Source organism: Pungitius pungitius, unplaced genomic scaffold (genome assembly GCF_949316345.1).
Source record: "Pungitius pungitius unplaced genomic scaffold, fPunPun2.1 scaffold_26, whole genome shotgun sequence".
NCBI classification, from domain to species: Eukaryota; Metazoa; Chordata; class Actinopteri; order Perciformes; family Gasterosteidae; genus Pungitius; species Pungitius pungitius.
Window position 1 is genome coordinate 321,607 of NW_026909893.1, and position 21,327 is coordinate 342,933.

The 21,327-nt window shown below is 44.7% G+C and overlaps 44 non-coding genes across 44 annotated transcripts; all 44 read right to left on the reverse strand.

Annotated features, from left to right (window-relative positions):
* Nucleotides 1-242: 242 nt before the first annotated feature.
* Nucleotides 243-361, reverse strand: LOC134119792 (5S ribosomal RNA). The gene has a single exon (XR_009951341.1). It is a non-coding gene; the product is annotated as a 5S ribosomal RNA (ribosomal RNA).
* Nucleotides 362-700: 339 nt separating this feature from the next.
* Nucleotides 701-819, reverse strand: LOC134119793 (5S ribosomal RNA). Its single transcript, XR_009951342.1, has one exon. It is a non-coding gene; the product is annotated as a 5S ribosomal RNA (ribosomal RNA).
* Nucleotides 820-1,214: 395 nt separating this feature from the next.
* LOC134120228 (5S ribosomal RNA) lies at nt 1,215-1,333 on the reverse strand. The gene has a single exon (XR_009951777.1). It is a non-coding gene; the product is annotated as a 5S ribosomal RNA (ribosomal RNA).
* Nucleotides 1,334-1,672: 339 nt separating this feature from the next.
* Nucleotides 1,673-1,791, reverse strand: LOC134119795 (5S ribosomal RNA). The gene has a single exon (XR_009951344.1). It is a non-coding gene; the product is annotated as a 5S ribosomal RNA (ribosomal RNA).
* A 395-nt stretch (nt 1,792-2,186) lies between these two features.
* On the reverse strand, nt 2,187-2,305 carry LOC134120201 (5S ribosomal RNA). Its single transcript, XR_009951750.1, has one exon. It is a non-coding gene; the product is annotated as a 5S ribosomal RNA (ribosomal RNA).
* Nucleotides 2,306-2,644: 339 nt separating this feature from the next.
* LOC134119796 (5S ribosomal RNA) lies at nt 2,645-2,763 on the reverse strand. Its single transcript, XR_009951345.1, has one exon. It is a non-coding gene; the product is annotated as a 5S ribosomal RNA (ribosomal RNA).
* A 395-nt stretch (nt 2,764-3,158) lies between these two features.
* Nucleotides 3,159-3,277, reverse strand: LOC134119797 (5S ribosomal RNA). The gene has a single exon (XR_009951346.1). It is a non-coding gene; the product is annotated as a 5S ribosomal RNA (ribosomal RNA).
* Nucleotides 3,278-3,616: 339 nt separating this feature from the next.
* Nucleotides 3,617-3,735, reverse strand: LOC134119798 (5S ribosomal RNA). The gene has a single exon (XR_009951347.1). It is a non-coding gene; the product is annotated as a 5S ribosomal RNA (ribosomal RNA).
* A 395-nt stretch (nt 3,736-4,130) lies between these two features.
* LOC134120229 (5S ribosomal RNA) lies at nt 4,131-4,249 on the reverse strand. The gene has a single exon (XR_009951778.1). It is a non-coding gene; the product is annotated as a 5S ribosomal RNA (ribosomal RNA).
* A 339-nt stretch (nt 4,250-4,588) lies between these two features.
* LOC134119799 (5S ribosomal RNA) lies at nt 4,589-4,707 on the reverse strand. The gene has a single exon (XR_009951348.1). It is a non-coding gene; the product is annotated as a 5S ribosomal RNA (ribosomal RNA).
* A 395-nt stretch (nt 4,708-5,102) lies between these two features.
* LOC134120312 (5S ribosomal RNA) lies at nt 5,103-5,221 on the reverse strand. Its single transcript, XR_009951860.1, has one exon. It is a non-coding gene; the product is annotated as a 5S ribosomal RNA (ribosomal RNA).
* A 339-nt stretch (nt 5,222-5,560) lies between these two features.
* LOC134120246 (5S ribosomal RNA) lies at nt 5,561-5,679 on the reverse strand. The gene has a single exon (XR_009951794.1). It is a non-coding gene; the product is annotated as a 5S ribosomal RNA (ribosomal RNA).
* Nucleotides 5,680-6,074: 395 nt separating this feature from the next.
* LOC134119800 (5S ribosomal RNA) lies at nt 6,075-6,193 on the reverse strand. Its single transcript, XR_009951349.1, has one exon. It is a non-coding gene; the product is annotated as a 5S ribosomal RNA (ribosomal RNA).
* A 339-nt stretch (nt 6,194-6,532) lies between these two features.
* On the reverse strand, nt 6,533-6,651 carry LOC134120202 (5S ribosomal RNA). The gene has a single exon (XR_009951751.1). It is a non-coding gene; the product is annotated as a 5S ribosomal RNA (ribosomal RNA).
* A 339-nt stretch (nt 6,652-6,990) lies between these two features.
* On the reverse strand, nt 6,991-7,109 carry LOC134119801 (5S ribosomal RNA). The gene has a single exon (XR_009951350.1). It is a non-coding gene; the product is annotated as a 5S ribosomal RNA (ribosomal RNA).
* A 395-nt stretch (nt 7,110-7,504) lies between these two features.
* LOC134119802 (5S ribosomal RNA) lies at nt 7,505-7,623 on the reverse strand. Its single transcript, XR_009951351.1, has one exon. It is a non-coding gene; the product is annotated as a 5S ribosomal RNA (ribosomal RNA).
* Nucleotides 7,624-7,962: 339 nt separating this feature from the next.
* On the reverse strand, nt 7,963-8,081 carry LOC134119803 (5S ribosomal RNA). The gene has a single exon (XR_009951352.1). It is a non-coding gene; the product is annotated as a 5S ribosomal RNA (ribosomal RNA).
* A 395-nt stretch (nt 8,082-8,476) lies between these two features.
* LOC134120230 (5S ribosomal RNA) lies at nt 8,477-8,595 on the reverse strand. The gene has a single exon (XR_009951779.1). It is a non-coding gene; the product is annotated as a 5S ribosomal RNA (ribosomal RNA).
* A 339-nt stretch (nt 8,596-8,934) lies between these two features.
* On the reverse strand, nt 8,935-9,053 carry LOC134119804 (5S ribosomal RNA). Its single transcript, XR_009951353.1, has one exon. It is a non-coding gene; the product is annotated as a 5S ribosomal RNA (ribosomal RNA).
* Nucleotides 9,054-9,448: 395 nt separating this feature from the next.
* Nucleotides 9,449-9,567, reverse strand: LOC134120203 (5S ribosomal RNA). The gene has a single exon (XR_009951752.1). It is a non-coding gene; the product is annotated as a 5S ribosomal RNA (ribosomal RNA).
* A 339-nt stretch (nt 9,568-9,906) lies between these two features.
* LOC134119806 (5S ribosomal RNA) lies at nt 9,907-10,025 on the reverse strand. Its single transcript, XR_009951355.1, has one exon. It is a non-coding gene; the product is annotated as a 5S ribosomal RNA (ribosomal RNA).
* A 395-nt stretch (nt 10,026-10,420) lies between these two features.
* LOC134119807 (5S ribosomal RNA) lies at nt 10,421-10,539 on the reverse strand. Its single transcript, XR_009951356.1, has one exon. It is a non-coding gene; the product is annotated as a 5S ribosomal RNA (ribosomal RNA).
* Nucleotides 10,540-10,878: 339 nt separating this feature from the next.
* LOC134119808 (5S ribosomal RNA) lies at nt 10,879-10,997 on the reverse strand. The gene has a single exon (XR_009951357.1). It is a non-coding gene; the product is annotated as a 5S ribosomal RNA (ribosomal RNA).
* Nucleotides 10,998-11,392: 395 nt separating this feature from the next.
* LOC134120231 (5S ribosomal RNA) lies at nt 11,393-11,511 on the reverse strand. Its single transcript, XR_009951780.1, has one exon. It is a non-coding gene; the product is annotated as a 5S ribosomal RNA (ribosomal RNA).
* Nucleotides 11,512-11,850: 339 nt separating this feature from the next.
* Nucleotides 11,851-11,969, reverse strand: LOC134119809 (5S ribosomal RNA). Its single transcript, XR_009951358.1, has one exon. It is a non-coding gene; the product is annotated as a 5S ribosomal RNA (ribosomal RNA).
* A 395-nt stretch (nt 11,970-12,364) lies between these two features.
* LOC134120313 (5S ribosomal RNA) lies at nt 12,365-12,483 on the reverse strand. Its single transcript, XR_009951861.1, has one exon. It is a non-coding gene; the product is annotated as a 5S ribosomal RNA (ribosomal RNA).
* A 339-nt stretch (nt 12,484-12,822) lies between these two features.
* Nucleotides 12,823-12,941, reverse strand: LOC134119810 (5S ribosomal RNA). The gene has a single exon (XR_009951359.1). It is a non-coding gene; the product is annotated as a 5S ribosomal RNA (ribosomal RNA).
* Nucleotides 12,942-13,336: 395 nt separating this feature from the next.
* Nucleotides 13,337-13,455, reverse strand: LOC134120208 (5S ribosomal RNA). Its single transcript, XR_009951757.1, has one exon. It is a non-coding gene; the product is annotated as a 5S ribosomal RNA (ribosomal RNA).
* Nucleotides 13,456-13,794: 339 nt separating this feature from the next.
* On the reverse strand, nt 13,795-13,913 carry LOC134120247 (5S ribosomal RNA). The gene has a single exon (XR_009951795.1). It is a non-coding gene; the product is annotated as a 5S ribosomal RNA (ribosomal RNA).
* A 395-nt stretch (nt 13,914-14,308) lies between these two features.
* LOC134119811 (5S ribosomal RNA) lies at nt 14,309-14,427 on the reverse strand. The gene has a single exon (XR_009951360.1). It is a non-coding gene; the product is annotated as a 5S ribosomal RNA (ribosomal RNA).
* A 339-nt stretch (nt 14,428-14,766) lies between these two features.
* Nucleotides 14,767-14,885, reverse strand: LOC134120204 (5S ribosomal RNA). Its single transcript, XR_009951753.1, has one exon. It is a non-coding gene; the product is annotated as a 5S ribosomal RNA (ribosomal RNA).
* Nucleotides 14,886-15,224: 339 nt separating this feature from the next.
* On the reverse strand, nt 15,225-15,343 carry LOC134119812 (5S ribosomal RNA). The gene has a single exon (XR_009951361.1). It is a non-coding gene; the product is annotated as a 5S ribosomal RNA (ribosomal RNA).
* Nucleotides 15,344-15,738: 395 nt separating this feature from the next.
* LOC134119813 (5S ribosomal RNA) lies at nt 15,739-15,857 on the reverse strand. The gene has a single exon (XR_009951362.1). It is a non-coding gene; the product is annotated as a 5S ribosomal RNA (ribosomal RNA).
* Nucleotides 15,858-16,196: 339 nt separating this feature from the next.
* Nucleotides 16,197-16,315, reverse strand: LOC134119814 (5S ribosomal RNA). The gene has a single exon (XR_009951363.1). It is a non-coding gene; the product is annotated as a 5S ribosomal RNA (ribosomal RNA).
* Nucleotides 16,316-16,710: 395 nt separating this feature from the next.
* Nucleotides 16,711-16,829, reverse strand: LOC134120232 (5S ribosomal RNA). The gene has a single exon (XR_009951781.1). It is a non-coding gene; the product is annotated as a 5S ribosomal RNA (ribosomal RNA).
* Nucleotides 16,830-17,168: 339 nt separating this feature from the next.
* LOC134119815 (5S ribosomal RNA) lies at nt 17,169-17,287 on the reverse strand. The gene has a single exon (XR_009951364.1). It is a non-coding gene; the product is annotated as a 5S ribosomal RNA (ribosomal RNA).
* Nucleotides 17,288-17,682: 395 nt separating this feature from the next.
* LOC134120233 (5S ribosomal RNA) lies at nt 17,683-17,801 on the reverse strand. Its single transcript, XR_009951782.1, has one exon. It is a non-coding gene; the product is annotated as a 5S ribosomal RNA (ribosomal RNA).
* A 339-nt stretch (nt 17,802-18,140) lies between these two features.
* LOC134119817 (5S ribosomal RNA) lies at nt 18,141-18,259 on the reverse strand. The gene has a single exon (XR_009951366.1). It is a non-coding gene; the product is annotated as a 5S ribosomal RNA (ribosomal RNA).
* Nucleotides 18,260-18,654: 395 nt separating this feature from the next.
* Nucleotides 18,655-18,773, reverse strand: LOC134120209 (5S ribosomal RNA). The gene has a single exon (XR_009951758.1). It is a non-coding gene; the product is annotated as a 5S ribosomal RNA (ribosomal RNA).
* A 339-nt stretch (nt 18,774-19,112) lies between these two features.
* LOC134119818 (5S ribosomal RNA) lies at nt 19,113-19,231 on the reverse strand. Its single transcript, XR_009951367.1, has one exon. It is a non-coding gene; the product is annotated as a 5S ribosomal RNA (ribosomal RNA).
* Nucleotides 19,232-19,626: 395 nt separating this feature from the next.
* LOC134119819 (5S ribosomal RNA) lies at nt 19,627-19,745 on the reverse strand. Its single transcript, XR_009951368.1, has one exon. It is a non-coding gene; the product is annotated as a 5S ribosomal RNA (ribosomal RNA).
* Nucleotides 19,746-20,084: 339 nt separating this feature from the next.
* Nucleotides 20,085-20,203, reverse strand: LOC134119820 (5S ribosomal RNA). The gene has a single exon (XR_009951369.1). It is a non-coding gene; the product is annotated as a 5S ribosomal RNA (ribosomal RNA).
* A 395-nt stretch (nt 20,204-20,598) lies between these two features.
* On the reverse strand, nt 20,599-20,717 carry LOC134120284 (5S ribosomal RNA). Its single transcript, XR_009951832.1, has one exon. It is a non-coding gene; the product is annotated as a 5S ribosomal RNA (ribosomal RNA).
* Nucleotides 20,718-21,056: 339 nt separating this feature from the next.
* Nucleotides 21,057-21,175, reverse strand: LOC134119821 (5S ribosomal RNA). Its single transcript, XR_009951370.1, has one exon. It is a non-coding gene; the product is annotated as a 5S ribosomal RNA (ribosomal RNA).
* Between the last annotated feature and the right edge of the window lie 152 nt (nt 21,176-21,327).

The window sequence follows — 21,327 nt, forward strand, 5'->3', positions numbered from 1 at the left end:
GGTTAGCACCTGTATTTCAACGGCTAAATTACAAACAATAGTATGCCAATCGTAAATGTTGATCAACACTAATTTAGCAATCATGAAACGGAATCATTTTGGATATTATTGTCTAATTTCCTTTCATATCCAACGTTAAAACAACACTAAACATGCATCTCTTCAACAATGTGATATTCTTTTTGTAATTTGTAGGTGTACAATCTGCGGCGCTCGGCGGCTTTCGGAGAGAGAAGTGAAAAAGCTTACGGCACCTGGGATTCCCAGGCGGTCTTCCATCCAGGTACTAACCAGGCCCTGCTCTGCTTAGCTTCCGAGATCAGACGAGATCGGGCGGAACCAGAGAGGTATGGCCGTAAGCTGCTTTTTATCTTTTTCCTAATCCTTTATAATGCGTCAATGAATTATGACACGCCTGCCGTTGGCATCTTTGTGTGGGTTAAATAAGGGTATGCAAAGAAGGCTGTGACATCCCATGCCGAAAATTGGATGGACTAGAGAAGACCCGCCCAGGGGTCCCAGCCAATCGGTGAATGGCCATTGCAGTCCCCGCCACCTCAAATGGCCTGACGATGGTATGGACGTAAGCCACCTTTCATCTTCTTCCTATTGCATCTCTTCTACAATGTGACATTTTTTTTACAATTGTGTAGGTGTACAATCTACGGCGCTGGGCGGCTTTCAGAGAGAGAAGTGAAAAAGCTTACGGCACCTGGGATTCCCAGGCGGTCTTCCATCCAGGTACTAACCAGGCCCTGCTCTGCTTAGCTTCCGAGATCAGACGAGATCGGGCGGAACCAGAGAGGTATGGCCGTAAGCTGCTTTTCATCTTTTTCCTAATCCTTTAAAACGTGTCAAAGATAATCAGAAGTTTCTTTTTCTAAAATTGAAGCAGTTCTTAGCATTGGCAAAAGAGGTTCCTAAAGCCTGAAGGTAACTTTACTTTTCTTCACTGGCAATTCTAACATGTTGGGTTAGCACCTGTATTTCAACGGCTAAATTACAAACAATAGTATGCCAATCGTAAATGTTGATCAACACTAATTTAGCAATCATGAAACGGAATAATTTTGGATATTATTGTCTAATTTCCTTTCATATCCAACGTTAAAACAACACTAAACATGCATCTCTTCAACAATGTGATATTCTTTTTGTAATTTGTAGGTGTACAATCTGCGGCGCTCGGCGGCTTTCGGAGAGAGAAGTGAAAAAGCTTACGGCACCTGGGATTCCCAGGCGGTCTTCCATCCAGGTACTAACCAAGCCCTGCTCTGCTTAGCTTCCGAGATCAGACGAGATCGGGCGGAACCAGAGAGGTATGGCCGTAAGCTGCTTTTTATCTTTTTCCTAATCCTTTATAATGCGTCAATGAATTATGACACGCCTGCCGTTGGCATCTTTGTGTGGGTTAAATAAGGGTATGCAAAGAAGGCTGTGACATCCCATGCCGAAAATTGGATGGACTAGAGAAGACCCGCCCAGGGGTCCCAGCCAATCGGTGAATGGCCATTGCAGTCCCCGCCACCTCAAATGGCCTGACGATGGTATGGACGTAAGCCACCTTTCATCTTCTTCCTATTGCATCTCTTCTACAATGTGACATTTTTTTTACAATTGTGTAGGTGTACAATCTACGGCGCTGGGCGGCTTTCAGAGAGAGAAGTGAAAAAGCTTACGGCACCTGGGATTCCCAGGCGGTCTTCCATCCAGGTACTAACCAGGCCCTGCTCTGCTTAGCTTCCGAGATCAGACGAGATCGGGCGGAACCAGAGAGGTATGGCCGTAAGCTGCTTTTCATCTTTTTCCTAATCCTTTAAAACGTGTCAAAGATAATCAGAAGTTTCTTTTTCTAAAATTGAAGCAGTTCTTAGCATTGGCAAAAGAGGTTCCTAAAGCCTGAAGGTAACTTTACTTTTCTTCACTGGCAATTCTAACATGTTGGGTTAGCACCTGTATTTCAACGGCTAAATTACAAACAATAGTATGCCAATCGTAAATGTTGATCAACACTAATTTAGCAATCATGAAACGGAATAATTTTGGATATTATTGTCTAATTTCCTTTCATATCCAACGTTAAAACAACACTAAACATGCATCTCTTCAACAATGTGATATTCTTTTTGTAATTTGTAGGTGTACAATCTGCGGCGCTCGGCGGCTTTCAGAGAGAGAAGTGAAAAAGCTTACGGCACCTGGGATTCCCAGGCGGTCTTCCATCCAGGTACTAACCAGGCCCTGCTCTGCTTAGCTTCCGAGATCAGACGAGATCGGGCGGAACCAGAGAGGTATGGCCATAAGCTGCTTTTTATCTTTTTCCTAATCCTTTATAATGCGTCAATGAATTATGACACGCCTGCCGTTGGCATCTTTGTGTGGGTTAAATAAGGGTATGCAAAGAAGGCTGTGACATCCCATGCCGAAAATTGGATGGACTAGAGAAGACCCGCCCAGGGGTCCCAGCCAATCGGTGAATGGCCATTGCAGTCCCCGCCACCTCAAATGGCCTGACGATGGTATGGACGTAAGCCACCTTTCATCTTCTTCCTTTTGCATCTCTTCTACAATGTGACATTTTTTTTACAATTGTGTAGGTGTACAATCTACGGCGCTGGGCGGCTTTCAGAGAGAGAAGTGAAAAAGCTTACGGCACCTGGGATTCCCAGGCGGTCTTCCATCCAGGTACTAACCAGGCCCTGCTCTGCTTAGCTTCCGAGATCAGACGAGATCGGGCGGAACCAGAGAGGTATGGCCGTAAGCTGCTTTTCATCTTTTTCCTAATCCTTTAAAACGTGTCAAAGATAATCAGAAGTTTCTTTTTCTAAAATTGAAGCAGTTCTTAGCATTGGCAAGAGAGGTTCCTAAAGCCTGAAGGTAACTTTACTTTTCTTCACTGGCAATTCTAACATGTTGGGTTAGCACCTGTATTTCAACGGCTAAATTACAAACAATAGTATGCCAATCGTAAATGTTGATCAACACTAATTTAGCAATCATGAAACGGAATCATTTTGGATATTATTGTCTAATTTCCTTTCATATCCAACGTTAAAACAACACTAAACATGCATCTCTTCAACAATGTGATATTCTTTTTGTAATTTGTAGGTGTACAATCTGCGGCGCTCGGCGGCTTTCGGAGAGAGAAGTGAAAAAGCTTACGGCACCTGGGATTCCCAGGCGGTCTTCCATCCAGGTACTAACCAGGCCCTGCTCTGCTTAGCTTCCGAGATCAGACGAGATCGGGCGGAACCAGAGAGGTATGGCCGTAAGCTGCTTTTTATCTTTTTCCTAATCCTTTATAATGCGTCAATGAATTATGACACGCCTGCCGTTGGCATCTTTGTGTGGGTTAAATAAGGGTATGCAAAGAAGGCTGTGACATCCCATGCCGAAAATTGGATGGACTAGAGAAGACCCGCCCAGGGGTCCCAGCCAATCGGTGAATGGCCATTGCAGTCCCCGCCACCTCAAATGGCCTGACGATGGTATGGACGTAAGCCACCTTTCATCTTCTTCCTATTGCATCTCTTCTACAATGTGACATTTTTTTTACAATTGTGTAGGTGTACAATCTACGGCGCTGGGCGGCTTTCAGAGAGAGAAGTGAAAAAGCTTACGGCACCTGGGATTCCCAGGCGGTCTTCCATCCAGGTACTAACCAGGCCCTGCTCTGCTTAGCTTCCGAGATCAGACGAGATCGGGCGGAACCAGAGAGGTATGGCCGTAAGCTGCTTTTCATCTTTTTCCTAATCCTTTAAAACGTGTCAAAGATAATCAGAAGTTTCTTTTTCTAAAATTGAAGCAGTTCTTAGCATTGGCAAAAGAGGTTCCTAAAGCCTGAAGGTAACTTTACTTTTCTTCACTGGCAATTCTAACATGTTGGGTTAGCACCTGTATTTCAACGGCTAAATTACAAACAATAGTATGCCAATCGTAAATGTTGATCAACACTAATTTAGCAATCATGAAACGGAATAATTTTGGATATTATTGTCTAATTTCCTTTCATATCCAACGTTAAAACAACACTAAACATGCATCTCTTCAACAATGTGATATTCTTTTTGTAATTTGTAGGTGTACAATCTGCGGCGCTCGGCGGCTTTCGGAGAGAGAAGTGAAAAAGCTTACGGCACCTGGGATTCCCAGGCGGTCTTCCATCCAGGTACTAACCAAGCCCTGCTCTGCTTAGCTTCCGAGATCAGACGAGATCGGGCGGAACCAGAGAGGTATGGCCGTAAGCTGCTTTTTATCTTTTTCCTAATCCTTTATAATGCGTCAATGAATTATGACACGCCTGCCGTTGGCATCTTTGTGTGGGTTAAATAAGGGTATGCAAAGAAGGCTGTGACATCCCATGCCGAAAATTGGATGGACTAGAGAAGACCCGCCCAGGGGTCCCAGCCAATCGGTGAATGGCCATTGCAGTCCCCGCCACCTCAAATGGCCTGACGATGGTATGGACGTAAGCCACCTTTCATCTTCTTCCTATTGCATCTCTTCTACAATGTGACATTTTTTTTACAATTGTGTAGGTGTACAATCTACGGCGCTGGGCGGCTTTCAGAGAGAGAAGTGAAAAAGCTTACGGCACCTGGGATTCCCAGGCGGTCTTCCATCCAGGTACTAACCAGGCCCTGCTCTGCTTAGCTTCCGAGATCAGACGAGATCGGGCGGAACCAGAGAGGTATGGCCGTAAGCTGCTTTTCATCTTTTTCCTAATCCTTTAAAACGTGTCAAAGATAATCAGAAGTTTCTTTTTCTAAAATTGAAGCAGTTCTTAGCATTGGCAAAAGAGGTTCCTAAAGCCTGAAGGTAACTTTACTTTTCTTCACTGGCAATTCTAACATGTTGGGTTAGCACCTGTATTTCAACGGCTAAATTACAAACAATAGTATGCCAATCGTAAATGTTGATCAACACTAATTTAGCAATCATGAAACGGAATAATTTTGGATATTATTGTCTAATTTCCTTTCATATCCAACGTTAAAACAACACTAAACATGCATCTCTTCAACAATGTGATATTCTTTTTGTAATTTGTAGGTGTACAATCTGCGGCGCTCGGCGGCTTTCGGAGAGAGAAGTGAAAAAGCTTACGGCACCTGGGATTCACAGGCGGTCTTCCATCCAGGTACTAACCAAGCCCTGCTCTGCTTAGCTTCCGAGATCAGACGAGATCGGGCGGAACCAGAGAGGTATGGCCGTAAGCTGCTTTTTATCTTTTTCCTAATCCTTTATAATGCGTCAATGAATTATGACACGCCTGCCGTTGGCATCTTTGTGTGGGTTAAATAAGGGTATGCAAAGAAGGCTGTGACATCCCATGCCGAAAATTGGATGGACTAGAGAAGACCCGCCCAGGGGTCCCAGCCAATCGGTGAATGGCCATTGCAGTCCCCGCCACCTCAAATGGCCTGACGATGGTATGGACGTAAGCCACCTTTCATCTTCTTCCTATTGCATCTCTTCTACAATGTGACATTTTTTTTACAATTGTGTAGGTGTACAATCTACGGCGCTGGGCGGCTTTCAGAGAGAGAAGTGAAAAAGCTTACGGCACCTGGGATTCCCAGGCGGTCTTCCATCCAGGTACTAACCAGGCCCTGCTCTGCTTAGCTTCCGAGATCAGAGGAGATCGGGCGGAACCAGAGAGGTATGGCCGTAAGCTGCTTTTCATCTTTTTCCTAATCCTTTAAAACGTGTCAAAGATAATCAGAAGTTTCTTTTTCTAAAATTGAAGCAGTTCTTAGCATTGGCAAGAGAGGTTCCTAAAGCCTGAAGGTAACTTTACTTTTCTTCACTGGCAATTCTAACATGTTGGGTTAGCACCTGTATTTCAACGGCTAAATTACAAACAATAGTATGCCAATCGTAAATGTTGATCAACACTAATTTAGCAATCATGAAACGGAATCATTTTGGATATTATTGTCTAATTTCCTTTCATATCCAACGTTAAAACAACACTAAACATGCATCTCTTCAACAATGTGATATTCTTTTTGTAATTTGTAGGTGTACAATCTGCGGCGCTCGGCGGCTTTCGGAGAGAGAAGTGAAAAAGCTTACGGCACCTGGGATTCCCAGGCGGTCTTCCATCCAGGTACTAACCAGGCCCTGCTCTGCTTAGCTTCCGAGATCAGACGAGATCGGGCGGAACCAGAGAGGTATGGCCGTAAGCTGCTTTTTATCTTTTTCCTAATCCTTTATAATGCGTCAATGAATTATGACACGCCTGCCGTTGGCATCTTTGTGTGGGTTAAATAAGGGTATGCAAAGAAGGCTGTGACATCCCATGCCGAAAATTGGATGGACTAGAGAAGACCCGCCCAGGGGTCCCAGCCAATCGGTGAATGGCCATTGCAGTCCCCGCCACCTCAAATGGCCTGACGATGGTATGGACGTAAGCCACCTTTCATCTTCTTCCTATTGCATCTCTTCTACAATGTGACATTTTTTTTACAATTGTGTAGGTGTACAATCTACGGCGCTGGGCGGCTTTCAGAGAGAGAAGTGAAAAAGCTTACGGCACCTGGGATTCCCAGGCGGTCTTCCATCCAGGTACTAACCAGGCCCTGCTCTGCTTAGCTTCCGAGATCAGACGAGATCGGGCGGAACCAGAGAGGTATGGCCATAAGCTGCTTTTTATCTTTTTCCTAATCCTTTATAATGCGTCAATGAATTATGACACGCCTGCCGTTGGCATCTTTGTGTGGGTTAAATAAGGGTATGCAAAGAAGGCTGTGACATCCCATGCCGAAAATTGGATGGACTAGAGAAGACCCGCCCAGGGGTCCCAGCCAATCGGTGAATGGCCATTGCAGTCCCCGCCACCTCAAATGGCCTGACGATGGTATGGACGTAAGCCACCTTTCATCTTCTTCCTTTTGCATCTCTTCTACAATGTGACATTTTTTTTACAATTGTGTAGGTGTACAATCTACGGCGCTGGGCGGCTTTCAGAGAGAGAAGTGAAAAAGCTTACGGCACCTGGGATTCCCAGGCGGTCTTCCATCCAGGTACTAACCAGGCCCTGCTCTGCTTAGCTTCCGAGATCAGACGAGATCGGGCGGAACCAGAGAGGTATGGCCGTAAGCTGCTTTTCATCTTTTTCCTAATCCTTTAAAACGTGTCAAAGATAATCAGAAGTTTCTTTTTCTAAAATTGAAGCAGTTCTTAGCATTGGCAAGAGAGGTTCCTAAAGCCTGAAGGTAACTTTACTTTTCTTCACTGGCAATTCTAACATGTTGGGTTAGCACCTGTATTTCAACGGCTAAATTACAAACAATAGTATGCCAATCGTAAATGTTGATCAACACTAATTTAGCAATCATGAAACGGAATCATTTTGGATATTATTGTCTAATTTCCTTTCATATCCAACGTTAAAACAACACTAAACATGCATCTCTTCAACAATGTGATATTCTTTTTGTAATTTGTAGGTGTACAATCTGCGGCGCTCGGCGGCTTTCGGAGAGAGAAGTGAAAAAGCTTACGGCACCTGGGATTCCCAGGCGGTCTTCCATCCAGGTACTAACCAGGCCCTGCTCTGCTTAGCTTCCGAGATCAGACGAGATCGGGCGGAACCAGAGAGGTATGGCCGTAAGCTGCTTTTTATCTTTTTCCTAATCCTTTATAATGCGTCAATGAATTATGACACGCCTGCCGTTGGCATCTTTGTGTGGGTTAAATAAGGGTATGCAAAGAAGGCTGTGACATCCCATGCCGAAAATTGGATGGACTAGAGAAGACCCGCCCAGGGGTCCCAGCCAATCGGTGAATGGCCATTGCAGTCCCCGCCACCTCAAATGGCCTGACGATGGTATGGACGTAAGCCACCTTTCATCTTCTTCCTATTGCATCTCTTCTACAATGTGACATTTTTTTTACAATTGTGTAGGTGTACAATCTACGGCGCTGGGCGGCTTTCAGAGAGAGAAGTGAAAAAGCTTACGGCACCTGGGATTCCCAGGCGGTCTTCCATCCAGGTACTAACCAGGCCCTGCTCTGCTTAGCTTCCGAGATCAGACGAGATCGGGCGGAACCAGAGAGGTATGGCCGTAAGCTGCTTTTCATCTTTTTCCTAATCCTTTAAAACGTGTCAAAGATAATCAGAAGTTTCTTTTTCTAAAATTGAAGCAGTTCTTAGCATTGGCAAAAGAGGTTCCTAAAGCCTGAAGGTAACTTTACTTTTCTTCACTGGCAATTCTAACATGTTGGGTTAGCACCTGTATTTCAACGGCTAAATTACAAACAATAGTATGCCAATCGTAAATGTTGATCAACACTAATTTAGCAATCATGAAACGGAATAATTTTGGATATTATTGTCTAATTTCCTTTCATATCCAACGTTAAAACAACACTAAACATGCATCTCTTCAACAATGTGATATTCTTTTTGTAATTTGTAGGTGTACAATCTGCGGCGCTCGGCGGCTTTCGGAGAGAGAAGTGAAAAAGCTTACGGCACCTGGGATTCCCAGGCGGTCTTCCATCCAGGTACTAACCAAGCCCTGCTCTGCTTAGCTTCCGAGATCAGACGAGATCGGGCGGAACCAGAGAGGTATGGCCGTAAGCTGCTTTTTATCTTTTTCCTAATCCTTTATAATGCGTCAATGAATTATGACACGCCTGCCGTTGGCATCTTTGTGTGGGTTAAATAAGGGTATGCAAAGAAGGCTGTGACATCCCATGCCGAAAATTGGATGGACTAGAGAAGACCCGCCCAGGGGTCCCAGCCAATCGGTGAATGGCCATTGCAGTCCCCGCCACCTCAAATGGCCTGACGATGGTATGGACGTAAGCCACCTTTCATCTTCTTCCTATTGCATCTCTTCTACAATGTGACATTTTTTTTACAATTGTGTAGGTGTACAATCTACGGCGCTGGGCGGCTTTCAGAGAGAGAAGTGAAAAAGCTTACGGCACCTGGGATTCCCAGGCGGTCTTCCATCCAGGTACTAACCAGGCCCTGCTCTGCTTAGCTTCCGAGATCAGACGAGATCGGGCGGAACCAGAGAGGTATGGCCGTAAGCTGCTTTTCATCTTTTTCCTAATCCTTTAAAACGTGTCAAAGATAATCAGAAGTTTCTTTTTCTAAAATTGAAGCAGTTCTTAGCATTGGCAAAAGAGGTTCCTAAAGCCTGAAGGTAACTTTACTTTTCTTCACTGGCAATTCTAACATGTTGGGTTAGCACCTGTATTTCAACGGCTAAATTACAAACAATAGTATGCCAATCGTAAATGTTGATCAACACTAATTTAGCAATCATGAAACGGAATAATTTTGGATATTATTGTCTAATTTCCTTTCATATCCAACGTTAAAACAACACTAAACATGCATCTCTTCAACAATGTGATATTCTTTTTGTAATTTGTAGGTGTACAATCTGCGGCGCTCGGCGGCTTTCAGAGAGAGAAGTGAAAAAGCTTACGGCACCTGGGATTCCCAGGCGGTCTTCCATCCAGGTACTAACCAGGCCCTGCTCTGCTTAGCTTCCGAGATCAGACGAGATCGGGCGGAACCAGAGAGGTATGGCCATAAGCTGCTTTTTATCTTTTTCCTAATCCTTTATAATGCGTCAATGAATTATGACACGCCTGCCGTTGGCATCTTTGTGTGGGTTAAATAAGGGTATGCAAAGAAGGCTGTGACATCCCATGCCGAAAATTGGATGGACTAGAGAAGACCCGCCCAGGGGTCCCAGCCAATCGGTGAATGGCCATTGCAGTCCCCGCCACCTCAAATGGCCTGACGATGGTATGGACGTAAGCCACCTTTCATCTTCTTCCTTTTGCATCTCTTCTACAATGTGACATTTTTTTTACAATTGTGTAGGTGTACAATCTACGGCGCTGGGCGGCTTTCAGAGAGAGAAGTGAAAAAGCTTACGGCACCTGGGATTCCCAGGCGGTCTTCCATCCAGGTACTAACCAGGCCCTGCTCTGCTTAGCTTCCGAGATCAGACGAGATCGGGCGGAACCAGAGAGGTATGGCCGTAAGCTGCTTTTCATCTTTTTCCTAATCCTTTAAAACGTGTCAAAGATAATCAGAAGTTTCTTTTTCTAAAATTGAAGCAGTTCTTAGCATTGGCAAGAGAGGTTCCTAAAGCCTGAAGGTAACTTTACTTTTCTTCACTGGCAATTCTAACATGTTGGGTTAGCACCTGTATTTCAACGGCTAAATTACAAACAATAGTATGCCAATCGTAAATGTTGATCAACACTAATTTAGCAATCATGAAACGGAATCATTTTGGATATTATTGTCTAATTTCCTTTCATATCCAACGTTAAAACAACACTAAACATGCATCTCTTCAACAATGTGATATTCTTTTTGTAATTTGTAGGTGTACAATCTGCGGCGCTCGGCGGCTTTCGGAGAGAGAAGTGAAAAAGCTTACGGCACCTGGGATTCCCAGGCGGTCTTCCATCCAGGTACTAACCAGGCCCTGCTCTGCTTAGCTTCCGAGATCAGACGAGATCGGGCGGAACCAGAGAGGTATGGCCGTAAGCTGCTTTTTATCTTTTTCCTAATCCTTTATAATGCGTCAATGAATTATGACACGCCTGCCGTTGGCATCTTTGTGTGGGTTAAATAAGGGTATGCAAAGAAGGCTGTGACATCCCATGCCGAAAATTGGATGGACTAGAGAAGACCCGCCCAGGGGTCCCAGCCAATCGGTGAATGGCCATTGCAGTCCCCGCCACCTCAAATGGCCTGACGATGGTATGGACGTAAGCCACCTTTCATCTTCTTCCTATTGCATCTCTTCTACAATGTGACATTTTTTTTACAATTGTGTAGGTGTACAATCTACGGCGCTGGGCGGCTTTCAGAGAGAGAAGTGAAAAAGCTTACGGCACCTGGGATTCCCAGGCGGTCTTCCATCCAGGTACTAACCAGGCCCTGCTCTGCTTAGCTTCCGAGATCAGACGAGATCGGGCGGAACCAGAGAGGTATGGCCGTAAGCTGCTTTTCATCTTTTTCCTAATCCTTTAAAACGTGTCAAAGATAATCAGAAGTTTCTTTTTCTAAAATTGAAGCAGTTCTTAGCATTGGCAAAAGAGGTTCCTAAAGCCTGAAGGTAACTTTACTTTTCTTCACTGGCAATTCTAACATGTTGGGTTAGCACCTGTATTTCAACGGCTAAATTACAAACAATAGTATGCCAATCGTAAATGTTGATCAACACTAATTTAGCAATCATGAAACGGAATAATTTTGGATATTATTGTCTAATTTCCTTTCATATCCAACGTTAAAACAACACTAAACATGCATCTCTTCAACAATGTGATATTCTTTTTGTAATTTGTAGGTGTACAATCTGCGGCGCTCGGCGGCTTTCGGAGAGAGAAGTGAAAAAGCTTACGGCACCTGGGATTCCCAGGCGGTCTTCCATCCAGGTACTAACCAAGCCCTGCTCTGCTTAGCTTCCGAGATCAGACGAGATCGGGCGGAACCAGAGAGGTATGGCCGTAAGCTGCTTTTTATCTTTTTCCTAATCCTTTATAATGCGTCAATGAATTATGACACGCCTGCCGTTGGCATCTTTGTGTGGGTTAAATAAGGGTATGCAAAGAAGGCTGTGACATCCCATGCCGAAAATTGGATGGACTAGAGAAGACCCGCCCAGGGGTCCCAGCCAATCGGTGAATGGCCATTGCAGTCCCCGCCACCTCAAATGGCCTGACGATGGTATGGACGTAAGCCACCTTTCATCTTCTTCCTATTGCATCTCTTCTACAATGTGACATTTTTTTTACAATTGTGTAGGTGTACAATCTACGGCGCTGGGCGGCTTTCAGAGAGAGAAGTGAAAAAGCTTACGGCACCTGGGATTCCCAGGCGGTCTTCCATCCAGGTACTAACCAGGCCCTGCTCTGCTTAGCTTCCGAGATCAGACGAGATCGGGCGGAACCAGAGAGGTATGGCCGTAAGCTGCTTTTCATCTTTTTCCTAATCCTTTAAAACGTGTCAAAGATAATCAGAAGTTTCTTTTTCTAAAATTGAAGCAGTTCTTAGCATTGGCAAAAGAGGTTCCTAAAGCCTGAAGGTAACTTTACTTTTCTTCACTGGCAATTCTAACATGTTGGGTTAGCACCTGTATTTCAACGGCTAAATTACAAACAATAGTATGCCAATCGTAAATGTTGATCAACACTAATTTAGCAATCATGAAACGGAATAATTTTGGATATTATTGTCTAATTTCCTTTCATATCCAACGTTAAAACAACACTAAACATGCATCTCTTCAACAATGTGATATTCTTTTTGTAATTTGTAGGTGTACAATCTGCGGCGCTCGGCGGCTTTCGGAGAGAGAAGTGAAAAAGCTTACGGCACCTGGGATTCACAGGCGGTCTTCCATCCAGGTACTAACCAAGCCCTGCTCTGCTTAGCTTCCGAGATCAGACGAGATCGGGCGGAACCAGAGAGGTATGGCCGTAAGCTGCTTTTTATCTTTTTCCTAATCCTTTATAATGCGTCAATGAATTATGACACGCCTGCCGTTGGCATCTTTGTGTGGGTTAAATAAGGGTATGCAAAGAAGGCTGTGACATCCCATGCCGAAAATTGGATGGACTAGAGAAGACCCGCCCAGGGGTCCCAGCCAATCGGTGAATGGCCATTGCAGTCCCCGCCACCTCAAATGGCCTGACGATGGTATGGACGTAAGCCACCTTTCATCTTCTTCCTATTGCATCTCTTCTACAATGTGACATTTTTTTTACAATTGTGTAGGTGTACAATCTACGGCGCTGGGCGGCTTTCAGAGAGAGAAGTGAAAAAGCTTACGGCACCTGGGATTCCCAGGCGGTCTTCCATCCAGGTACTAACCAGGCCCTGCTCTGCTTAGCTTCCGAGATCAGACGAGATCGGGCGGAACCAGAGAGGTATGGCCGTAAGCTGCTTTTCATCTTTTTCCTAATCCTTTAAAACGTGTCAAAGATAATCAGAAGTTTCTTTTTCTAAAATTGAAGCAGTTCTTAGCATTGGCAAGAGAGGTTCCTAAAGCCTGAAGGTAACTTTACTTTTCTTCACTGGCAATTCTAACATGTTGGGTTAGCACCTGTATTTCAACGGCTAAATTACAAACAATAGTATGCCAATCGTAAATGTTGATTAACACTAATTTAGCAATCATGAAACGGAATCATTTTGGATATTATTGTCTAATTTCCTTTCATATCCAACGTTAAAACAACACTAAACATGCATCTCTTCAACAATGTGATATTCTTTTTGTAATTTGTAGGTGTACAATCTGCGGCGCTCGGCGGCTTTCGGAGAGAGAAGTGAAAAAGCTTACGGCACCTGGGATTCCCAGGCGGTCTTCCATTCAGGTACTAACCAGGCCCTGCTCTGCTTAGCTTCCGAGATCAGACGAGATCGGGCGGAACCAGAGAGGTATGGCCGTAAGCTGCTTTTTATCTTTTTCCTAATCCTTTATAATGCGTCAATGAATTATGACACGCCTGCCGTTGGCATCTTTGTGTGGGTTAAATAAGGGTATGCAAAGAAGGCTGTGACATCCCATGCCGAAAATTGGATGGACTAGAGAAGACCCGCCCAGGGGTCCCAGCCAATCGGTGAATGGCCATTGCAGTCCCCGCCACCTCAAATGGCCTGACGATGGTATGGACGTAAGCCACCTTTCATCTTCTTCCTATTGCATCTCTTCTACAATGTGACATTTTTTTTACAATTGTGTAGGTGTACAATCTACGGCGCTGGGCGGCTTTCAGAGAGAGAAGTGAAAAAGCTTACGGCACCTGGGATTCCCAGGCGGTCTTCCATCCAGGTACTAACCAGGCCCTGCTCTGCTTAGCTTCCGAGATCAGAGGAGATCGGGCGGAACCAGAGAGGTATGGCCGTAAGCTGCTTTTCATCTTTTTCCTAATCCTTTAAAACGTGTCAAAGATAATCAGAAGTTTCTTTTTCTAAAATTGAAGCAGTTCTTAGCATTGGCAAGAGAGGTTCCTAAAGCCTGAAGGTAACTTTACTTTTCTTCACTGGCAATTCTAACATGTTGGGTTAGCACCTGTATTTCAACGGCTAAATTACAAACAATAGTATGCCAATCGTAAATGTTGATCAACACTAATTTAGCAATCATGAAACGGAATCATTTTGGATATTATTGTCTAATTTCCTTTCATATCCAACGTTAAAACAACACTAAACATGCATCTCTTCAACAATGTGATATTCTTTTTGTAATTTGTAGGTGTACAATCTGCGGCGCTCGGCGGCTTTCGGAGAGAGAAGTGAAAAAGCTTACGGCACCTGGGATTCCCAGGCGGTCTTCCATCCAGGTACTAACCAGGCCCTGCTCTGCTTAGCTTCCGAGATCAGACGAGATCGGGCGGAACCAGAGAGGTATGGCCGTAAGCTGCTTTTTATCTTTTTCCTAATCCTTTATAATGCGTCAATGAATTATGACACGCCTGCCGTTGGCATCTTTGTGTGGGTTAAATAAGGGTATGCAAAGAAGGCTGTGACATCCCATGCCGAAAATTGGATGGACTAGAGAAGACCCGCCCAGGGGTCCCAGCCAATCGGTGAATGGCCATTGCAGTCCCCGCCACCTCAAATGGCCTGACGATGGTATGGACGTAAGCCACCTTTCATCTTCTTCCTATTGCATCTCTTCTACAATGTGACATTTTTTTTACAATTGTGTAGGTGTACAATCTACGGCGCTGGGCGGCTTTCAGAGAGAGAAGTGAAAAAGCTTACGGCACCTGGGATTCCCAGGCGGTCTTCCATCCAGGTACTAACCAGGCCCTGCTCTGCTTAGCTTCCGAGATCAGACGAGATCGGGCGGAACCAGAGAGGTATGGCCATAAGCTGCTTTTTATCTTTTTCCTAATCCTTTATAATGCGTCAATGAATTATGACACGCCTGCCGTTGGCATCTTTGTGTGGGTTAAATAAGGGTATGCAAAGAAGGCTGTGACATCCCATGCCGAAAATTGGATGGACTAGAGAAGACCCGCCCAGGGGTCCCAGCCAATCGGTGAATGGCCATTGCAGTCCCCGCCACCTCAAATGGCCTGACGATGGTATGGACGTAAGCCACCTTTCATCTTCTTCCTTTTGCATCTCTTCTACAATGTGACATTTTTTTTACAATTGTGTAGGTGTACAATCTACGGCGCTGGGCGGCTTTCAGAGAGAGAAGTGAAAAAGCTTACGGCACCTGGGATTCCCAGGCGGTCTTCCATCCAGGTACTAACCAGGCCCTGCTCTGCTTAGCTTCCGAGATCAGACGAGATCGGGCGGAACCAGAGAGGTATGGCCGTAAGCTGCTTTTCATCTTTTTCCTAATCCTTTAAAACGTGTCAAAGATAATCAGAAGTTTCTTTTTCTAAAATTGAAGCAGTTCTTAGCATTGGCAAGAGAGGTTCCTAAAGCCTGAAGGTAACTTTACTTTTCTTCACTGGCAATTCTAACATGTTGGGTTAGCACCTGTATTTCAACGGCTAAATTACAAACAATAGTATGCCAATCGTAAATGTTGATCAACACTAATTTAGCAATCATGAAACGGAATCATTTTGGATATTATTGTCTAATTTCCTTTCATATCCAACGTTAAAACAACACTAAACATGCATCTCTTCAACAATGTGATATTCTTTTTGTAATTTGTAGGTGTACAATCTGCGGCGCTCGGCGGCTTTCGGAGAGAGAAGTGAAAAAGCTTACGGCACCTGGGATTCCCAGGCGGTCTTCCATCCAGGTACTAACCAGGCCCTGCTCTGCTTAGCTTCCGAGATCAGACGAGATCGGGCGGAACCAGAGAGGTATGGCCGTAAGCTGCTTTTTATCTTTTTCCTAATCCTTTATAATGCGTCAATGAATTATGACACGCCTGCCGTTGGCATCTTTGTGTGGGTTAAATAAGGGTATGCAAAGAAGGCTGTGACATCCCATGCCGAAAATTGGATGGACTAGAGAAGACCCGCCCAGGGGTCCCAGCCAATCGGTGAATGGCCATTGCAGTCCCCGCCACCTCAAATGGCCTGACGATGGTATGGACGTAAGCCACCTTTCATCTTCTTCCTATTGCATCTCTTCTACAATGTGACATTTTTTTTACAATTGTGTAGGTGTACAATCTACGGCGCTGGGCGGCTTTCAGAGAGAGAAGTGAAAAAGCTTACGGCACCTGGGATTCCCAGGCGGTCTTCCATCCAGGTACTAACCAGGCCCTGCTCTGCTTAGCTTCCGAGATCAGACGAGATCGGGCGGAACCAGAGAGGTATGGCCGTAAGCTGCTTTTCATCTTTTTCCTAATCCTTTAAAACGTGTCAAAGATAATCAGAAGTTTCTTTTTCTAAAATTGAAGCAGTTCTTAGCATTGGCAAAAGAGGTTCCTAAAGCCTGAAGGTAACTTTACTTTTCTTCACTGGCAATTCTAACATGTTGGGTTAGCACCTGTATTTCAACGGCTAAATTACAAACAATAGTATGCCAATCGTAAATGTTGATCAACACTAATTTAGCAATCATGAAACGGAATAATTTTGGATATTATTGTCTAATTTCCTTTCATATCCAACGTTAAAACAACACTAAACATGCATCTCTTCAACAATGTGATATTCTTTTTGTAATTTGTAGGTGTACAATCTGCGGCGCTCGGCGGCTTTCGGAGAGAGAAGTGAAAAAGCTTACGGCACCTGGGATTCCCAGGCGGTCTTCCATCCAGGTACTAACCAAGCCCTGCTCTGCTTAGCTTCCGAGATCAGACGAGATCGGGCGGAACCAGAGAGGTATGGCCGTAAGCTGCTTTTTATCTTTTTCCTAATCCTTTATAATGCGTCAATGAATTATGACACGCCTGCCGTTGGCATCTTTGTGTGGGTTAAATAAGGGTATGCAAAGAAGGCTGTGACATCCCATGCCGAAAATTGGATGGACTAGAGAAGACCCGCCCAGGGGTCCCAGCCAATCGGTGAATGGCCATTGCAGTCCCCGCCACCTCAAATGGCCTGACGATGGTATGGACGTAAGCCACCTTTCATCTTCTTCCTATTGCATCTCTTCTACAATGTGACATTTTTTTTACAATTGTGTAGGTGTACAATCTACGGCGCTGGGCGGCTTTCAGAGAGAGAAGTGAAAAAGCTTACGGCACCTGGGATTCCCAGGCGGTCTTCCATCCAGGTACTAACCAGGCCCTGCTCTGCTTAGCTTCCGAGATCAGACGAGATCGGGCGGAACCAGAGAGGTATGGCCGTAAGCTGCTTTTCATCTTTTTCCTAATCCTTTAAAACGTGTCAAAGATAATCAGAAGTTTCTTTTTCTAAAATTGAAGCAGTTCTTAGCATTGGCAAAAGAGGTTCCTAAAGCCTGAAGGTAACTTTACTTTTCTTCACTGGCAATTCTAACATGTTGGGTTAGCACCTGTATTTCAACGGCTAAATTACAAACAATAGTATGCCAATCGTAAATGTTGATCAACACTAATTTAGCAATCATGAAACGGAATAATTTTGGATATTATTGTCTAATTTCCTTTCATATCCAACGTTAAAACAACACTAAACATGCATCTCTTCAACAATGTGATATTCTTTTTGTAATTTGTAGGTGTACAATCTGCGGCGCTCGGCGGCTTTCGGAGAGAGAAGTGAAAAAGCTTACGGCACCTGGGATTCCCAGGCGGTCTTCCATCCAGGTACTAACCAAGCCCTGCTCTGCTTAGCTTCCGAGATCAGACGAGATCGGGCGGAACCAGAGAGGTATGGCCGTAAGCTGCTTTTTATCTTTTTCCTAATCCTTTATAATGCGTCAATGAATTATGACACGCCTGCCGTTGGCATCTTTGTGTGGGTTAAATAAGGGTATGCAAAGAAGGCTGTGACATCCCATGCCGAAAATTGGATGGACTAGAGAAGACCCGCCCAGGGGTCCCAGCCAATCGGTGAATGGCCATTGCAGTCCCCGCCACCTCAAATGGCCTGACGATGGTATGGACGTAAGCCACCTTTCATCTTCTTCCTATTGCATCTCTTCTACAATGTGACATTTTTTTTACAATTGTGTAGGTGTACAATCTACGGCGCTGGGCGGCTTTCAGAGAGAGAAGTGAAAAAGCTTACGGCACCTGGGATTCCCAGGCGGTCTTCCATCCAGGTACTAACCAGGCCCTGCTCTGCTTAGCTTCCGAGATCAGACGAGATCGGGCGGAACCAGAGAGGTATGGCCGTAAGCTGCTTTTCATCTTTTTCCTAATCCTTTAAAACGTGTCAAAGATAATCAGAAGTTTCTTTTTCTAAAATTGAAGCAGTTCTTAGCATTGGCAAGAGAGGTTCCTAAAGCCTGAAGGTAACTTTACTTTTCTTCACTGGCAATTCTAACATGTTGGGTTAGCACCTGTATTTCAACGGCTAAATTACAAACAATAGTATGCCAATCGTAAATGTTGATCAACACTAATTTAGCAATCATGAAACGGAATCATTTTGGATATTATTGTCTAATTTCCTTTCATATCCAACGTTAAAACAACACTAAACATGCATCTCTTCAACAATGTGATATTCTTTTTGTAATTTGTAGGTGTACAATCTGCGGCGCTCGGCGGCTTTCGGAGAGAGAAGTGAAAAAGCTTACGGCACCTGGGATTCCCAGGCGGTCTTCCATTCAGGTACTAACCAGGCCCTGCTCTGCTTAGCTTCCGAGATCAGACGAGATCGGGCGGAACCAGAGAGGTATGGCCGTAAGCTGCTTTTTATCTTTTTCCTAATCCTTTATAATGCGTCAATGAATTATGACACGCCTGCCGTTGGCATCTTTGTGTGGGTTAAATAAGGGTATGCAAAGAAGGCTGTGACATCCCATGCCGAAAATTGGATGGACTAGAGAAGACCCGCCCAGGGGTCCCAGCCAATCGGTGAATGGCCATTGCAGTCCCCGCCACCTCAAATGGCCTGACGATGGTATGGACGTAAGCCACCTTTCATCTTCTTCCTATTGCATCTCTTCTACAATGTGACATTTTTTTTACAATTGTGTAGGTGTACAATCTACGGCGCTGGGCGGCTTTCAGAGAGAGAAGTGAAAAAGCTTACGGCACCTGGGATTCCCAGGCGGTCTTCCATCCAGGTACTAACCAGGCCCTGCTCTGCTTAGCTTCCGAGATCAGACGAGATCGGGCGGAACCAGAGAGGTATGGCCGTAAGCTGCTTTTCATCTTTTTCCTAATCCTTTAAAACGTGTCAAAGATAATCAGAAGTTTCTTTTTCTAAAATTGAAGCAGTTCTTAGCATTGGCAAAAGAGGTTCCTAAAGCCTGAAGGTAACTTTACTTTTCTTCACTGGCAATTCTAACATGTTGGGTTAGCACCTGTATTTCAACGGCTAAATTACAAACAATAGTATGCCAATCGTAAATGTTGATCAACACTAATTTAGCAATCATGAAACGGAATAATTTTGGATATTATTGTCTAATTTCCTTTCATATCCAACGTTAAAACAACACTAAACATGCATCTCTTCAACAATGTGATATTCTTTTTGTAATTTGTAGGTGTACAATCTGCGGCGCTCGGCGGCTTTCGGAGAGAGAAGTGAAAAAGCTTACGGCACCTGGGATTCCCAGGCGGTCTTCCATCCAGGTACTAACCAGGCCCTGCTCTGCTTAGCTTCCGAGATCAGACGAGATCGGGCGGAACCAGAGAGGTATGGCCGTAAGCTGCTTTTTATCTTTTTCCTAATCCTTTATAATGCGTCAATGAATTATGACACGCCTGCCGTTGGCATCTTTGTGTGGGTTAAATAAGGGTATGCAAAGAAGGCTGTGACATCCCATGCCGAAAATTGGATGGACTAGAGAAGACCCGCCCAGGGGTCCCAGCCAATCGGTGAATGGCCATTGCAGTCCCCGCCACCTCAAATGGCCTGACGATGGTATGGACGTAAGCCACCTTTCATCTTCTTCCTATTGCATCTCTTCTACAATGTGACATTTTTTTTACAATTGTGTAGGTGTACAATCTACGGCGCTGGGCGGCTTTCAGAGAGAGAAGTGAAAAAGCTTACGGCACCTGGGATTCCCAGGCGGTCTTCCATCCAGGTACTAACCAGGCCCTGCTCTGCTTAGCTTCCGAGATCAGACGAGATCGGGCGGAACCAGAGAGGTATGGCCGTAAGCTGCTTTTCATCTTTTTCCTAATCCTTTAAAACGTGTCAAAGATAATCAGAAGTTTCTTTTTCTAAAATTGAAGCAGTTCTTAGCATTGGCAAGAGAGGTTCCTAAAGCCTGAAGGTAACTTTACTTTTCTTCACTGGCAATTCTAACATGTTGGGTTAGCACCTGTATTTCAACGGCTAAATTACAAACAATAGTATGCCAATCGTAAATGTTGATCAACACTAATTTAGCAATCATGAAACGGAATCATTTTGGATAATATTGTCTAATTTCCTTTCATATCCAACGTTAAAACAACACTAAACATGCATCTCTTCAACAATGTGATATTCTTTTTGTAATTTGTAGGTGTACAATCTGCGGCGCTCGGCGGCTTTCGGAGAGAGAAGTGAAAAAGCTTACGGCACCTGGGATTCCCAGGCGGTCTTCCATCCAGGTACTAACCAGGGCCTGCTCTGCTTAGCTTCCGAGATCAGACGAGATCGGGCGGAACCAGAGAGGTATGGCCGTAAGCTGCTTTTTATCTTTTTCCTAATCCTTTATAATGCGTCAATGAATTATGACACGCCTGCCGTTGGCATCTTTGTGTGGGTTAAATAAGGGTATGCAAAGAAGGCTGTGACATCCCATGCCGAAAATTGGATGGACTAGAGAAGACCCGCCCAGGGGTCCCAGCCAATCGGTGAATGGCCATTGCAGTCCCCGCCACCTCAAATGGCCTGACGATGGTATGGACGTAAGCCACCTTTCATCTTCTTCCTATTGCATCTCTTCTACAATGTGACATTTTTTTTACAATTGTGTAGGTGTACAATCTACGGCGCTGGGCGGCTTTCAGAGAGAGAAGTGAAAAAGCTTACGGCACCTGGGATTCCCAGGCGGTCTTCCATCCAGGTACTAACCAGGCCCTGCTCTGCTTAGCTTCCGAGATCAGACGAGATCGGGCGGAACCAGAGAGGTATGGCCGTAAGCTGCTTTTCATCTTTTTCCTAATCCTTTAAAACGTGTCAAAGATAATCAGAAGTTTCTTTTTCTAAAATTGAAGCAGTTCTTAGCATTGGCAAGAGAGGTTCCTAAAGCCTGAAGGTAACTTTACTTTTCTTCACTGGCAATTCTAACATGTT